Source organism: Odontesthes bonariensis, chromosome 7 (genome assembly GCF_027942865.1).
Source record: "Odontesthes bonariensis isolate fOdoBon6 chromosome 7, fOdoBon6.hap1, whole genome shotgun sequence".
NCBI lineage: Eukaryota > Metazoa > Chordata > Actinopteri > Atheriniformes > Atherinopsidae > Odontesthes > Odontesthes bonariensis.
The window spans coordinates 3,191,960-3,209,401 of record NC_134512.1 but is presented as its reverse complement, the minus strand read 5'-3'; positions in this window follow the sequence as shown (position 1 = coordinate 3,209,401).

The window sequence follows — 17,442 nt, the reverse complement described above, 5'->3', positions numbered from 1 at the left end:
CCCGTTCTGTCATTGGTTCCCTAACTCAGGCAAAAATAAGGGCGGTGGTTTCCAGGCTGCCTTTGCAGTGTGAATGAAATCGCGCACAAAGCAGCATGGGAATTCCCAGGCTAGCTAACCACTGCATTTCCATGCCAACTATAAGCTGAATGTAGTAGTAAAATATTAAAACTCACACTTGGTTAATATATTCTACTCTTTGTTTAACTGATTTTCCATCAAATTCCCTAGAATTGCAGTTGAGTATGTTCAAACAGATATTGTGAAGTGAAATGTAACAAGTAGAAATTATTACAGAAAAGTACATAAGTATTAGACAAGTACGAAATAAACAGATACATAATATAATAGATTTGGGGAGAAAAGAATCAATATCTAAATGGTTGACTTAATGACAAAACGATTAATTAAATAATAAAATCAACATAGGATGTTGAAAAATATTTAATATTATATTAATATATAGGTGTATTGTACAGCTGAAAAAATTAATCAGAAATATACATATTTTTCATTTTCATAGTTTTTTTTTATTAATTCATTATAGAGTTCTTTACAGGCTCGGACTGGCAATCAGCCCGTTAATGGCCATGTGGCTCGTAATGTATTGTATACATTTTTTTGAGGGGGGGGGGGGGGGTGCACAGACCTTGCCTCTTCAGGACAAGTTCAGAAGCAGGTGCGTGTTACGATTGCGCCCCCTGCCCCCATCCCTCAAGTGGATCTGTCCATACCGCCATTACAGGATCTCCGCGGATCCTTAAAAAGTATTAAAAAGTCTTAAATAAAAAATACGTTTTTTAAGGTCTTAAAATGTCTTAAATTTCGCCGATTTTCGAAGAGTGGCATTAAATTTCATCTAGGCGGCATTAAATTTCATCTGGGCGGAATGAAAGAAAGATATGTCTGGAGAGACAATTTTCTATCGCTCTGTGCACAATATGGCGACCGTTGACGTTCGAGCTTTTGTGTGTGCGCCAGTACTTCCGGTGAAAACTTCCGGTGATTTGACAGCTAGCGCGTCAGGTTAGGGCCAGTGGCCGTAAACAAAGGTTAACTTATAGCCGAGAAGAAAGATGATGATATCACGTAGCTAAAAAGACTAGCTTTCTTCAGTAGCCTTGATGCTTAATGCTTACCGATTTAGCAAGCCTAGCAGCCTCGTTGCTAATGCTAGCCGCAGTAACGTTACCAACCATACCCGACGTCACGAGTTGGCTGAGCAGGGGCAAGATTATGGAGGGGCAGAGTTAACTTCATAATGGGTGAGTGCAGGTTTCATTCACTTGTTTTCATTCTTTCACAGGATTGATTCACTTCATTGGTTTATCCGATTGCTGGCCGCCGAGCCATTATGTGTCCGGGTTTGTGTAGGTTACTGATCATGGTTGTTAGCAGTCGATAGTCAGGTTGTGTGATGTGTGTGTGAGTGTGTATTTTTTCTATGGGTACGTGCCATTGACTGTATGAGCGGTCTGTGCTCGTTTTTTTTTATTTTTATTTAATTAGATTGGAGATACTAATTAATACTGAGGGGGGGGGGGCTGGTCCCGGGGAAAATTGCCAGGGCCGATTTTTTTTCCCCAGTCCGACCCTGGTTCTTTATTTATTAATTTTTTGTTTTTATTTAAAATAATGGAAATTTCAGTACTCCATAGATTTGATGAAGTTAGGTGGGGATAAAGACTACTTGTGAATAATAAAACTACAGTTACTTTTACCATTGTGTCTAAGGCATGTGACCCTGTGAACAGCTCTCATCATGTCATCTGATTAGATACTTCCTCAGAAAAAAAGATTATCTGATCAGACTTACAGGTGAAGAGGCTGGAGTGTGACACTCCTTCCCAGTTCTGTTGATAAGTAGAAAATTAAAGTAAGTTGGCAGCATATTAAAAAAGCTATAACAAGAATATGAATAACTTGATAACCCCTAACAGCTAGGGAATGAATGGGAATCTTCAGTGAAATATGCAGAAATAGGAAGAAACAATCAGAGAAAACAATGAAAAACCAGACAAACAAAAAAGCACAAGTAGCAGCAATCACATATAATACAACTGTAGATAACCTCAAACCACAGGATAACACATCAACTGCTTAGCGAGTATGCTACTGGGCTAATGAATGTGTGTGTGTGTGCATGAACATGCGATAGACATGGCACAGGTCCCACATGATAACCGTGCTCAGTTAAGACTGTATAAGCCCAAAACATAGTGGGCCAGCACATGCCCCAGTGCCCACAGGTGGGTGCAGGCAGCAGCGGGGAGATACCCAGGCTCCGCCCTCGCAGTGACGCAACACCTTCGGCTCTGCTACACTTACTCAGGCAAACTGCTCATTCAGGTGGATTCGAGTTCCCGAAAAAATGGGAACTCCACCCACTTTGTCGGGAAGCAATCAACTTTGAGCAGCGCCAAAGGCCCAGGGTAGAGGCGTGTTCAAGGTAGTGATGTGGTTGAACTGCCACTCAACCCATGGATTGTACACGGAAGCGCTTCATTCAATATCAACATGGAGCAGCGTCAAGCTTTTGACACTGCTGTAGATGCTGTAATGAAAGTGTTCGACGGGAGATTCTCGTTAAAAATCGAGCAATGAACAGCCCTTGAATCATTTCTTGACAGGAAAGACGTTTTCGCCTTGCTCCCTACTGGCTTTGGTAAGAGTTTAATCTACCAGTTAGCCCCGCTGGTTGCCAAATCATACGTCAGAGGAAAGAGTGGTGTGATTGGCTTAAGCTTAGGCACAGCCTTTTCTGGCCACAACCAGTAGCAACCCGAGGGAGGCGGGTTGACCAGGCCATTTCGAATCGTATTCGTTATGGTCTTGGTCAGACCAGAATCTCGAAGAGATTTGAAAGTCTATGTTAATCAGGCTAGCGGGGAGAGGCATAGCGCCATGGGCCACCAGAGGCCCGAAGCAACACAGCCCTTCCAGCACACATCCAACCGCCCGGAGCGGCGGGACAGGAACCCACCACCCCCACTACGTGATAAAGCTAATCAGCGGGGACCAGAGAGAATGAAATGAAGAGGGAGACATTGGGCCTCATGCAAGAACATTTTCGTATTTTTATTCTAAATTTCTCTCACTTTTTTCGTATGAAGGTCTTGTACGAACACGTCACGTCAGATTCAACAAGCGCTCTTAACTTCGGAAAACGTGTGTAAACCACCTGCGTAAATGATGAATCACACCCGTGCGTATCTAAGTTCACGTGCACGAGGATAGTAGATTTGCATACTCCACGCCCAAAATAATACCATATAAGGCTGTGCTTCCTGTCTGCTGTGCCAGGAAGTGTTGAGTGTTGAGTCATGAGAATGGCATCAAGGTGCAAAAAGAACAACTTTAGGGGCTCTGAGACTGAAGTTCTGCTTTCAGAGATCCAGAAAGGAAAATCTGTCATTTTTAGCAGTGTCAGCAGTGGAATTACGGGACCTGCTAAAGCCAAGAAATGGGAAGCAATTACGAGTGCTGTTAATTCTGTGTCACCTGTAGTTCGCAATGTCACCGAAATAAAAAAATAAATGGTTTGATATGAAAATGGCTTAAAAAAAAACGTCTCGCCCTGGCCAGGCGCCCGATGACTGCAACTAAAGCCGTGCAATCAGTTGTTGCCCCATCATGATGGCACTTTGATGAGGTGGTCCATGAGGGGGGTCTCCTGGCACCACACCTTCTGTTCTGCCTGGGCTGGTTCAGGTTGTAGGAGACCGTTCATGGCAAATCTGGCATGCCTTCTCTGGGCTATTTGCCCCCCGCTGTATTGAGACACACCCACCTGGCCTTCAGCTCAGTGCGCTCCACGACAGCACAGGTGCTTTGATGCGTATATGCGTCTCGTGCTCCAATTATGATTGGCAGTCCAGCCACGGCATGAAAGTCCCTCTTAATCTGTACTTGTTGGACAGCGGTGTATGGGAATCTAATGTACCATGGTTGATAAACTGATGAGACCTTTGATGACCAAGGGGAGCGCACGACTCACAGAGGACTGGGACACCCCCGATCTGTCTCCAATCTCCCTCTGAAAGGTTCCAGTGGCCAAAAATCCAAGGGTGGTGAGGACCTGGGCGTGTGGTGGAATCGGGTTTGATCGGCGTGTTTTTCTCTGGAGTTGTGGCTCTGGCAAACTGCATATTTGTAGCAGCACAGTCTTTGGGAATCTTAATCGCGATGTCAGCCATTCGTCTGTCTCCACACGGTCTCTTCCAAGAACCTGACGCACTAAGGCATCCAAAAGTAGCAAGACAGGCCCATTGTTTCCATGCTAATATGATCATTTCTGAACTGGTTAATACACAGATTGGGCCTCATGCACCAACCGTTCGTACGCACAGATTTGTTCTTAAATCGTCCATACGAGTGATTTAAGAGAATTTGCGCATTCACCAATCTTTTCGTATTTAACGTTTTCTTTCAGGTACGAACATAATTTACAGTGATCCAGACCTGTCGTAGGAGTTTCGTAAAATAGTCCGCTGTTATTCAAATCAAGTTTGCTTGACTAATGGATTGTATATTTAATTACTTTGAAGAAAACATAAATAAATATACATTATACCCCATAATTATGCTGACATTATTCTGTTTGACTTAAATTGTGCACTAATTGAAGGTTAATTTGAATCTGTATATTACAAGGTCAATGGGAAGCGTAACCAGCGGCTGACTTGCTACTTTTGGATGCCTTTAGCGCTTCAGGCTCTTGGAAGAGACCGTGTGGGGACAGACGAATGGCTGACATCGCGATTAAGATTCCCAAGGACTGTGCTGCTACAAATATGCAGCTTGCTAGAGCCACAACTCCAGAGAGAAACACACCGATCAAACCCGATTCCACCACACGTCCAGGTCCTCACCACCCTTGGATTTTTGGCCACTGGAACCTTTCAGAGGGAGATTGGAGACATATCGGGGGTGTCCCAGTCCTCTGTGAGTCGTGCGCTCCCCTTGGTCATCAAAGGTCTCATCAGTTTATCACCCATGGTACATCAAATTCCCATACACCGCTGTCCAACAAGTACAGATTAAGAGGGACTTTCATGCCGTGGCTGGACTGCCATTCATAATTGGAGCACGAGACACATACGCATCAAAGCCCCTCTGCTGTCGTGGAGCGCACTGAGCTGAAGGCCAGGTGGGTGTGTCTCGATACCTCGTTCATGGCGCAATATTGCCATGAACGAGGGTCTCCTAAAACCTGAACCAGCCCAGGCAGACCAGAGGGTGTGGTGCCAGAAGACCCCCCTCATGGACCACCCCATCAAAGTGCCATCATGATGGGACAACAACTGATTGCACGGCTTTAGTTACAGTCATCGGGCGCCTGGCCAGGGCGAGATGTTTTTTTTAAGCCATTTTCATATTAAACCATTTCTTCTTTATTTCGGTGACATTGCGAACTACAGGTGACACGAAATTAACAGCACTCCTAATTGCTTCCCATTTCTTGGCTTTAGCAGGTCCTGTAATTCCACTGCTGACACTGCTAAAAATGACGGATTTTCCTTTCTGGATCTCTGAAAGCAGAACTTCAGTCTCAGAGCCCGTAAAGTTGTTCTTTTTGCACCTTGATGCCATTCTCATGACTCAACACTTCCTGGCACAGGAGAGAGGAAGCACAGCCTTATTTGGTATCATTTAGGGCGTGGAGTATGCAAATCTACTATCCTCGTGCACGTGAACTTAGATACGCACGGGTGGCATTCATCATTTACGCAGGTCGTTTACACACTTTTTCCGAAGTTAAGAGCGCTTGTTGAATCTGACGTGGCGTGTTCGTACGAGTCCTTACGAAAAAAGTAAGAGAAATTTAGAATAAAAATACGAAAATGTTCTTGCATGAGGCCCATTGTTCTTTGCTTTCCAGTTCATGAGAATAGTTTTCTTTGCGATACATAATGAGGTGAGGCCCATGTGTGCTGAGTTAAAGTCCATGTTGATGTCGTCTGAGTCACCCAGGATGCACAGTGTGGGGCATGCAGGAATATTACTTCTGTGGCCAGAAGTTATGATTAGAACTGGAGGATCGATCTGCCTCCCATTTTGAGGATGGTAGAGGAATTTTTTCATCCCTCTTAGACAGTAATTTATATATTTTTGATAGCATTTATGGGGTGCAGATGCTTAAAAATTCTGCTACCCTAATGGGGAGTTGTAAGTCTGGTTGGTGGAGGATATATTTTGTACTTACAATGTTGAAATTCTAGAAATGCATTGCTTCCTATCCCATGCTGTGATATGCATCACAGCATCGAATGAAATAAAACTTCCATTTTGGATAATATGTTCCGGATGTTTTATTCCTTTGTTCTTCCATAGAGTAAAGTTTAGCATTTTTTTGATTTGCAGGATGTCAGGATCGTTCCAGATGGGTGTAAGTTTACACGGGAGGAGTGAAGACTTTGTAATTTTAAGAAACTCCCACCAGGCTGTCAGAGAGGTGCTGATGTTACTGCTTTTCAAACATTTGGGATGTTTTACGTTTAGACTAATAAGTGGCAGGTCACAAATTTCCAGATTATCACATAGTGCTTGTTCTATATTTAGCCATGATTCATCTACCGGGCTAGGTTTAAACCATTTTGTTATTTATTTTAACCTATTGGCATATTTTGAGACCGTGGTAACTTGATAGGACAACTTGAAATTAATGGAAATATGTGTGTATATTCAAGTAATTGTATGAGTAGAGTTTTTTTTTTTAAATATGTATGACCTTAAGAAGGTTCTACCTGTACAAATTGTATGTATGCATAATGGTAATTGGTAACAATTAAAGGGGATAGAGAATCAAAATCGTCTTTTTCACGTTTTTGGTGTTAGTTCTGAGTCTCCCCGCTGTGGGGAGTACACACGAAGTGCCAGCAAGTGTCAGAACCTCTGTTTCAAGTACTCCCCTTTTTTGAATATCCCCCAGAAAAAGTGCCAATCCGTTTTTGTGAAAAAGTGATGTCACTTTTTCAGCAATCGCCCCCCCCCCACACCCAAATCCACAGCCACCCCGTTTCAGACACGCCCCTTCGGCGAGAAACAGGAACAGGTGAGCTTTCCAAGGCTGTGAAAGTGGACTACGATCGTTACATATTCTTCCCCCGGAAAGGAATGTTCGCGATCAATGGCTTTTATTTATTTTTAACAGCATCCCCAGTACATACAACCGCCGACTTTTCCTTTGCGCTGCGCATCTCACAGAGTACAGTTTCACAAAGCTTGCACGATTCCGAGCACTCAGGGGGAATCCACCTGGAGAGTGGAAATCTCGGCAGAGCGATCATCAAGAGCCCCGACGTGGACACACGTCGTCGCTCTGCCGGCTGATTTCAGGGCAACCATACCGCGGTGTGTCCGCTCTCCGCCAGGTGGATTCCCCCTGAGTGTCCGCACCGCAGGGAGCTGAACACGGCGGGATGGCTCCGGCTGATTTCACCAGAGAGGAGGCAGGCGGACAGGGAGACACAGACACAAGACCGCGGGTCTCTCTGCTTCCTCTGTCCCCGGTGGTGTGAGCTGCTGGTGCTGAGGGCAACACACGCTCCCACAGCACTTCGTACATCTACTTGCAATAAAAACTGCACTGAACCCAACGTTTTATTGCCTTCACCACTCAACAAGCATACTAATAGCGGCAGCCAGGAAAACCCATGGCACCTGTGACGTCACACGGAAGCTCCGCCCCCAGTCTGGAATTCCAGGAAGGATTTCCAAGCGGCAAATTCAAAATCGCAAATTTCATGCGTTTATGAAATGTTTTGGTGTAGAGTCCAATGATCATTATTGTTCCTCTGTGTATGTATTATCATTATGTATTGGGTGTAGTGTCAGCTTTCTGTAGGCCTTTAAGCATAGCGCCTGTAAAATATAAATAAGGCTTCAATTAATTTAGCTCCATCAGATTGGTTGCATTTTAAATTTACGGTATTTCCTCAGTTTATAGCCTGCCTCCTAATAGTAGCTTGCCTCTTTTAGTAACCTGGTCTAAAACATTTTTAAATAAATTAATATGTTAAGAAATTCATATGTAAAATTAATTAATATGCTATATAGCATTGGTTATTATGAATATTGTGATACATTATTGTGACTAATGTGTTTATTATATTGTGATTCACCTTCGTAATGCCACAAGTTACATACATTCATCAAGAGGTCTGCATTTATTAGTCTGTGGGCTATCCAAGCAAAAACCACGCCCCCTTGCTATTGTTAACATGTCAGTCAAATAACTAATACAAGGTTGAGCTCCACATTACATTGCCATATCGCTCTGTCCACGTAATTCTATTGATGCACTAAAAACCTAGCTGTAGTATCCCCCTTTCTTTGCCAACAGACCCAGGTCGTAATTTGACATAATTATTACTATTATTATATTATTTGAATAGTATTACTATTTATTTAGACCTGCAGTCGGCACAAACAGTGTTGAATATCGCAAGGTGCACTTCCAATGCGCAGCGAGAAAGGACACACCTCTTGGTTAAAGCCGCATATTCCTCTCATCTCCCGCTGCTGACAGGAATATGCACACTTCTTTTGTCTTCATTTACTTTTGTACTTAGTATACAAGTAAATGAAGTCTACTCAGTCTCCCTCAGTTAACAGTTCTCACGATTCTCACTCCTGTCCCATACGAAATTAGCCACAGAAGGGCAATTGCCAATGGGTAGCATAACCAAAAAGAAAGGGGTTACGTTGCCTTGCTTACCTGACTGCTGTTCTCGTTGCTCATTTTCAATGATTTTCTTTTTTCGTTCCCAGAGGGAATATGTCGTTTCATATTCCTACCTATCGCTACCACACTCTGCTGCTGCAAGAACGGAATCAATCAATAATCAATTTGCAGTTTTTTTTTTTTTTGAACTGTCAACGTCAGTGACGTAACGGGTCGCGCGGGGCCTAACGCACAGAGCGTAGTGCGCGTATTGGGCGCGCCGGCTCTGGTGAAAACTCCGGTGAGTGATATCACAGCCCTTTTACAGACAGCCGTTCCGCTTCCTATTCGCCCCATTATAAAAAATTTGGCTGCAGTTCAGTTGATTTTGTCTGGGGGCGCTGGCGAGCGAGTGCAGAATGACCATTGGCCATAGGGCTGGCGCTAATAACTCAAAAAATGTCCCCGCTAGCGGCTGAAACCTGAAAATATTACTGTGATTTCTGACAGAGGGATGTGGATTTATATCGAAAGTACAATAACCTGGGAGTTATAGCTTTCTGTTTTCTTACAGGTCTGGCATTTGCGAGTCAGTCTCCGCTAGGGCTGAACGATATATCGTTATCGTATCTATATCGAGATATGAACATTCAAGAAAGTAATTTCGAAAAAGCAACGATATAAACGATATATTTCCCCCGCGCTCGCCCTGCTTATACAGCTCCGGCAGTCACCATAAACATTACTTTTAAGATTGCGCTTGAACGCACCCCACCGCCAGCCAACCACTAAGCTTATTTCACGCTTGCTGTGGATCGACAGCTGAACCCAACCAATGACAAACATAGGAGGGTGGGAGTGAGGGAGAAGTAGACTGAGACGCACACAGCCACACACATTCACGGGGAATTCACGGCGAAATCAAAACGAAAGAAACGAAAGAAAAGTGACATGAGCGCGGAAGATAATTCGGCCGGTGGCAGTGCAGAATCTAATTTTGTGCCAAACATAAATCATCCTCCATTATTTGGAGGTATTTTGGATTTAGAAAGGATGATGTCGACCAGAGCGAGGTGTTGTGCAGGTCGTGCTTGGCGAAAATTAATCAATAAAACTGCACTCTTTTGTTTTATGATGTTTTTATTTTTCTGAAAAATGCTTGGTTTTCACCGAACCCGTAGTCATATCGTATCGTATCGATATCGAGATATCTGGCATGAATATCGAGATATGAAATTTTGTCCATATCGTTCAGCCCTAGTCTCCGCTAGCATCTAGCTAACGGAATCTGAAGAACGCACGGCTGATTACGACCGGCTGCTTTACGGCACTCGTCCACTGTGCCAGAGTGCTAACCTGGTGCTGCTAACAACAACCAAAGCTGAACCAGAGGCTAGTCAGAGAGTATGTAAAAGGGCTGTGCTGAAATCTGTAACTATTTGAGCTAACCCCTCTCTGCTAGCTCAGCGCTAGGACTGACCATGCCGTAAAGTGATGCCACATAGGTGACGTCACTCGGGATGCAATACTGACAATAAATGTGTATTTTAAACAAATCTAGTGAGTCTAAAAAAATCAAACCAAGTGCCGTTTGAAAGGATAATTTATCCTGCCTTTAGGAAAATTAAAATGAAAAAATATAAAAAATTCTATCCAAAGCAATGGCTGCATCTAAGGTGGATCTCATAGTACCACCAGAGAGTTCTGCCTGCTCTGCACTGCTTCGTTGGCGCCCCTAGAGTGCAGTACCACCCGGAAAAAGCCGCCAGCTTTCCCTCTCCTCATAATAGAGACTCTCTGGTGATATCAATGATATTTGAATCTAATGTGTTACGACCCCTGGCTCAAAAGGTGCAACATAAAAGGAATCCACACGCAGATGACGGTTTTTGATATTTATTAATTAAAGGGAATAAAAGATAATGTAGGTGCAAAGTCAGTAATCGTGTAGTGTATGTAAAAGATGTCTAGGGGTGACCAAACAAAACCAAAACGCCAAAGGGGAAAAGGGGAGGCCCCGCCATACTAGTGTGCTGGGGATATATACTCATGCTCATCAGGGCGCACACCTGCGCTCCATCAGATGATGAGCAAGAGCCTAACGCACCACACAGCTGACAGTGGGCGGAGCAGTCCCAGGACTAACCAGTCCGTCACACCTTCCCCCTTAAAACAGAGGCCCACTGATGGGACTCTGTAAAGACAAGAAAAAACCAAATTAGAACAAAGGATTAAAAAGGGGCCTTATACAAAACAGAAAACAACAAATACATTTCGGCACTCCACAGCACTCCGGGAAAAGGTGCACCACCACCGAACACACCCCACCATCCCCTGCCAACCCCCCCTTACCCCCCCGTCCGTCAGCCAACCTGGTACCTGGGAAGCAGTTTAAGAAGAACAGGGCATGGGAGAGGGCAAGAGAGTGTGAGATATCAACATGCGGCTACACCCCCCTCCGTACTGCGGGACAAGGCATCGGCAATAACATTTTCCACGCCACGGATATGGCGTATTACTAGATCATAGGGCTGCAAGAACAGGGGCCACCTCATCAGCCTCTGGTTTGGGCTCTGCAATGAGTGCAAAAAGGTTAGTGGGTTGTGGTCGGAGTACACCACCACTGGATGTGACCCACCCACATAAACATCAAAATGCTGCAAAGCCCAAACCAGTGCCAGGGCTTCCTTCTCGATAGTGGAGTATACAAGTTGGTGTTTATTAAATTTCCGGGAAAAGTAACTAACAGGTCTGTCCACACCCTGCTCATCCACCTGTAAGAGCACAGCCCCTGCACCCACATGACTTGCATCCACCTGTAAATGAAAGGGTTGGTCAAGTTTTGGTGCAGCCAGCACAGGTGTGGTGCTCAGCAACATTTTCACCTGGTCAAAAGCCTGCTGACAAGAAGGAGACCAAATAAATATGACCCTGTCCTTCAGCAGATCAGTGAGAGGAGACACAACTGAAGAGAAGTTAGCACAGAACCCCCTATAGTACCCCACCATACCTAAAAAACATCTCAGCTCCTTCTTTGTAGTAGGAGGTGGGAAAGCATCAATGGCTAACACTTTTGCTCGAACGGGCCTCACCTGCCCCTGCCCCACAACCTTCCCCAGATAGATTACAGTGGCCTGTGCGAACTCACATTTGGCTAAATTTACGGTCAGGTTTGCTTCCATCAAACGGACAAACAGAGCACGAAGCCTGCTTAGGTGTTGTTCCCATGTGTCACCTGTTACAATGCAATCATCCAAATAAACAGCACATCCCTCAAGACCTGATATTACACGGTTCATGAGCCTTTGGAATGTAGATGGCGCATTCCTTAATCCAAAACTCATTACATTATACGAATACAGGCCCTATGGAGTCACAAACGCTGACAATTCCTGAGCCCTTTGTGTTAAAGGCACCTGATAGTATCCCTTCAGAAGATCTATTTTAGTGACAAAACGTGCAGAACCCACCAAATCAATACAATCTTCCATTCTGGGGAGTGGAAAGGAGTCAGGCTTGGTTACCGTGTTTAACTTTCGATAATCGGTACAAAAACGAGGAGTACCATCTGGTTTCCCTACCAGCAAGCATGGGGACGTCCAGCTGGAATTAGATGGCTTTGCTAAACTAGTATCTAAGAGGTACTGAACCTCAGCATCCATAAAGTTTTTCTTCTCGAGTGAGACACGATAGAAACGCTGTCTAATGGGCTTGATCTCACCAACCAGCTCGATGTCATGTTCTATCCAGTCAGTACAAGTGGGCATATCGGAGAAGAGAGAAGAAAAAGACAAAATGACAGACTTCAGTTCTTCACGCTGTTCACAGGACATGTGAGTCAACAGAGCATTCAAGTCTTTCAACATTTCAGAGTTTTTAAGTCTAGGCATCAGCACAGAGTCATCGGGAGCACCCTCGTCCTCCCCAACTGCCACTTGAGGCGCGCGATGCACCGCGTCCACAATCAGCGCAGCCGACACTTTACCGCCAGCAGGCTCAGACTTGCATGGCTGGGTATAGTAAGGTTTTAACATGTTTACATGACACAACTGCGAAGATTTTTTTCGATCTGGTGTTGCCACTAAATAGTCCAGCTCTGTGACTTGCCGAACAATGGGATAAGGACCAGAGAAACGCGCTTTAAAAGGCGAACCTTGTAGCGGCAATAAAGCCAGTATTTGATCGCCTGGACTAAAGACTCGTTCGGCTGCACCACGATCAAACAGTTTTTTCATCCTGTTCTGTGCTTTAGTCAAGTTTTTGTGTGCCAGTTCACATGAGAGAAACAGCTTACGTCGAAACCCTTGGACATATTCAAGTAAATTAACTGGAGGATCGGTCTCATTAACACAATCTTTTAAAACAGAAAGAGGACCACGGACTTTATGACCAAAAACTAAATCGTTGGGACTGAAACCCGTACTTTCTTGAGTGACTTCTCTAGCTGCTAGCATAAGCCAGGGAAGTCCATCTTCCCAGTCACGATTCAGTTCCACACAATAGGCGCGCAACAAGGACTTCAAAGTGGAATGGAACCGCTCCAACGCACCTTGACTTTGGGGATGGTATGCACTGCTCAAGCTATGTTTAACATGAAGTTCCTTTAACACCTGCGCAAACATGTTGGATGTGAAATTACTCCCTCTGTCACTCTGAAGGACTTTGGGAATACCAAAAATCGATATAAACTGAGACAGTGCTTTTACAATGGACCTGGTGGTAATGGACCTCAGTGGATAAGCTGCTTGCTATCGAGTGCTTTGACACATAACCGTTAAGAGATACGCTGAACCACTTTTCGATGGGGGCAATGGGCCAACGCAATCCACTATCAAATGTTCAAACGGACGGCCCACTGCAGGGATCGGATGGAGAGGGGCCGGCTTAATGCACTGATTTGGTTTACCAGCTATCTGACACACGTGGCAAGTCTTAATAAACGCGGCAACATCTCTCTTCATGCGGTGCCAGTAAAAATGCTGCAATAAGCGATCATACGTTTTACGCACCCCAAAATGGCCAGCTATATCCCCGTGTGCGGTTTTTAATACTACAGATTTTAGACTGTCAGGTATCACAATCTGCACAATGTTCACTCCCAGCTCCCCATCATGCTGCACCCATTTTCGCACCAATATTCCATCTAATATGAAGTACCCCAGCTCAGCATTCTTCATATGGTCAGCGGGCAAAGCACCTGCAATTAACTCAGACAGATGCCCATCTTCACTCTGAGCTGCAATTAGCTCTTCACGATGCAAACAATCTGGCAGGGCAGGCAACTTATTAACTGCAGTCTGTACATCAATCGCACCAGATGACGTATCCCCCTGTGCGCGACTTTTCGCTCTTGTTACTGCGCACGCACTGAAGACCTCAGGGAATTCTACGACACAATCACTTCCCCCCGTTTCCAGAGGAACAGCGGTCACCAATGGCGGAGGTGGGCCACTAGGCCATACTCGTCCCCCAGCCAAGTTATTTCCCAAAATGACATCCACCCCCTCTACCGGTAGCGATGGGCGCACGGCTACTACTACTTCGCCCTGCACCAGATCTGAATGCAGCACTAACCTGTGTAGAGGTACTGATAACGTGGTCATGCCAATTCCCCGAATCAAAACAGATTTTCCCGTGTTGGAGCTACAAGAAAAAGGCAAAACAGATTGCTTAACGAATGTTTCAGAGGCTCCAGTGTCACGCAAAATCCTTACAGCTACCTTCTCTGAATCATTTGTGAAAGAGACAAATCCATTGGTAAGAAACGGACCATAGCGATCTTCTACCTGTTCCTCACACGAGTCATCTTCAGCAGAGGGTGGCGCACCCGCCAGTGTACCCAGTGCTTCACACTCCAACTCATCTGCAGAGACACTACGGCAAGACGGAAAAGCAAGGTTATCTGTATGAGAGACAGCAAGAGTAACAGGTGCCGCACACATCACAGTTTTAGGAGTAGAATGTCGATTCTGGTTTTTCTTTTTGTCACTCAGCATTTTACAATCATTTTTCCAGTGACCAAACTCAAAGCAATAGTGACATTGGTTCTGAGAGTTCCCATTTCGAGCTGACTGATCCTTCCTGGATACAGGAGGACCGCCCGTGCCACGCTGATAACGATTTGGTCTATTATCAGAATTCTGCTCATACTCTTTTTGCCTTCTCTTATGAATCAACACAAACTCATCAGCTAATGTAGCTGCCTCTGCAGCAGTTTCTGGCTTCTGTTCGCTAATGTAGGTAGCCACTCGTTCGGGTACAATGTTTTTAAATTGTTCCAGCACCATCAGTTCACTTAATCGCTCAAAAGTTTTAATATTCTCAGCTGCCAACCACCTGTTAAAGAAACTATTAAGTTCTCTCACTACCTCCGTGTGTGTTTGTCGTTCACCTTTTCTCCAGTTTCTGAACCTAGATCTGTACGCCTCAGGTACCCATGCAAACGCACGCAACACTGCCTCTTTAACAGTAGTGTACTCTTTCCGTTCAGTTGCAGACAGCGCTATAAATGCCTCTTGGGCTTTCCCAGTAAAGATACTCTGCAACAACAGGGTGCACTCTGCATCCGTCCAGCCACGCTCAACCGCAACATTTTCAAACAATGAAAAGAAAATATCAGGGTCCCTTTCATTAAACTTAGGCAACAATTTAATATTTTGAAACAAGTTTACATCTCCAGTTCTTCCTGTCTCGCTGTTTGACGTATTGCTCTGCCGTTCAGCCATCGTCTCTGCATGTTCAAGTCTCTGCCGTTCCAAATCATTAGTCTGTTTCAGTTTCTCATATTCTAATTGTCTCTCTTTGTCCCGTTCCTGCGCATCTAAGCGCTTCTGTTCTATCGCTAAATGTCTCTCTTTGTCCCGTTCCTGCGCATCTAAGCGCTTCTGTTCCATCGCTAACTTCTGCTGTTCCATCACCAATCTCTGCTGTTCCATCCCTAAATGCTGCTGATTCGTCTGAATTTGCAAAAGCTCTTTCTGCTGCTCAAACGTCAGCGCTGCAATATTAGAACTATGCTGCGGAGAACCAACCTGCGCCAGGCCCCCATCAGCAACCGTCTGTTCAATCTCCGACAAAACACTCTTCTCTTGTAATCTGTTTTTCACCCACATTTTCAATGCAGGCAATTTAAGAGATTTAGGTGGCTCTTCCAGCCCATTTTCTTCTACCGTGCTACGCAACTCCTCCTTCGTCATTCCATCCAAATCCTTTACAGACAGCGAAGCCATGACCAAAGTTATTTAGCGACTACCAAGAGGAAGCGCACAAAACCAAAATTACCGTACCAACAAGTTTACCAAGATTACCCCTTCTTGCAATTGCCCCAAAAATATTGTACCTTTTTACAACATCATATTCTCACAAAACAAATAACTTTTTGTGAAGCCAAACAAAAAATTTGCGGATGCAGGTAATCTCGCATGCAACAGGAGTTACAAAGTAAACTTATTAAATTGAGCTGCCCCGCATCTGGATAGAAAAGAGGCCCTACTTTCAACCTAGTCTTCATGTGCCCTCATACGATTGAACTGCAAGCAGTCCCCCCGCGTTCGACACACCAGAACAACAAAAGAAAGTTTACAATAAACCACCAGCGTTAAGCGCTCTTACCTGCCGCGGGGGTTCACGTCAGCTCCGGCGGATCTAAACCCAGCCAATTCCTCCAGTGCACACAAAGACACCTGCACCTGCTACGGCTTTCACACAAACAAAACAGCGGCCCAACCAAAAATAATATGTGTGTGTGTGTGTGTGTGACCTCCCCAGCCTTTGGCGAACGAAAAACCAAACAAAAAGTCTTAATTTACAACGCAAACAAAAACTGCGCATGGATTCCAAAAGAAAATACCGATCAAGGTGCTTACACCCGTCGGCCCAAACAAATTACTACTTACGAATTTAGCAACAAAAAATGTACTTAAGGTACATACCGTCGGATTAAATCCCAGGACGAGATCCCAATTATGTTACGACCCCTGGCTCAAAAGGTGCAACATAAAAGGAATCCACACGCAGATGACGGTTTTTGATATTTATTAATTAAAGGGAATAAAAGATAATGTAGGTGCAAAGTCAGTAATCGTGTAGTGTATGCAAAAGATGTCTAGGGGTGACCAAACAAAACCAAAACGCCAAGGGGGAAAAGGGGAGGCCCCGCCATACTAGTGTGCTGGGGATATATACTCATGGTCATCAGGGCGCACCTGCGCTCCATCAGATGATGAGCAAGAGCCTAACACACCACACAGCTGACAGTGGGCGGAGCAGTCCCAGGACTAACCAGTCCGTCACAAATGGCTAGCAAGATCGTCGGCTAGCAAGATCGTCGGCTAGCAAGATCGTCGGCTAGCAAATTGCTCATATTAGCATTATATAGCGTAGTAGAACGTTGGTTAAAACCAGTTGGAGTATTTAGATGCTTAATTCATGATGTTATTTAGTAAAATGTGTTCATTATTTCATATTGAAAGTGTTGTTAAAATTGATTACATGTTAAAAGATGTTACTCTGTTACCTAGAGAATGCTCTAATTTTACAAGTGGAGATTTAAGAAAATTCATGTCTAAAGACTGTTAAAACTAATTTCTTTGGGACATTATCTCCATTTACAAGTTTAGAAAAAAAAAAGTAAACTTGATGCAGCGATTGAACGTGACATCATGTCATTTATGGTGATTTGATATGTGTTGAAGTTATTAAGTAATTTTATTTGTTGTTCTGCACAAAATGTGTAGACTGTTTTTTTTGAGACCCCGTGATTGAGTGAGTCTTCGATG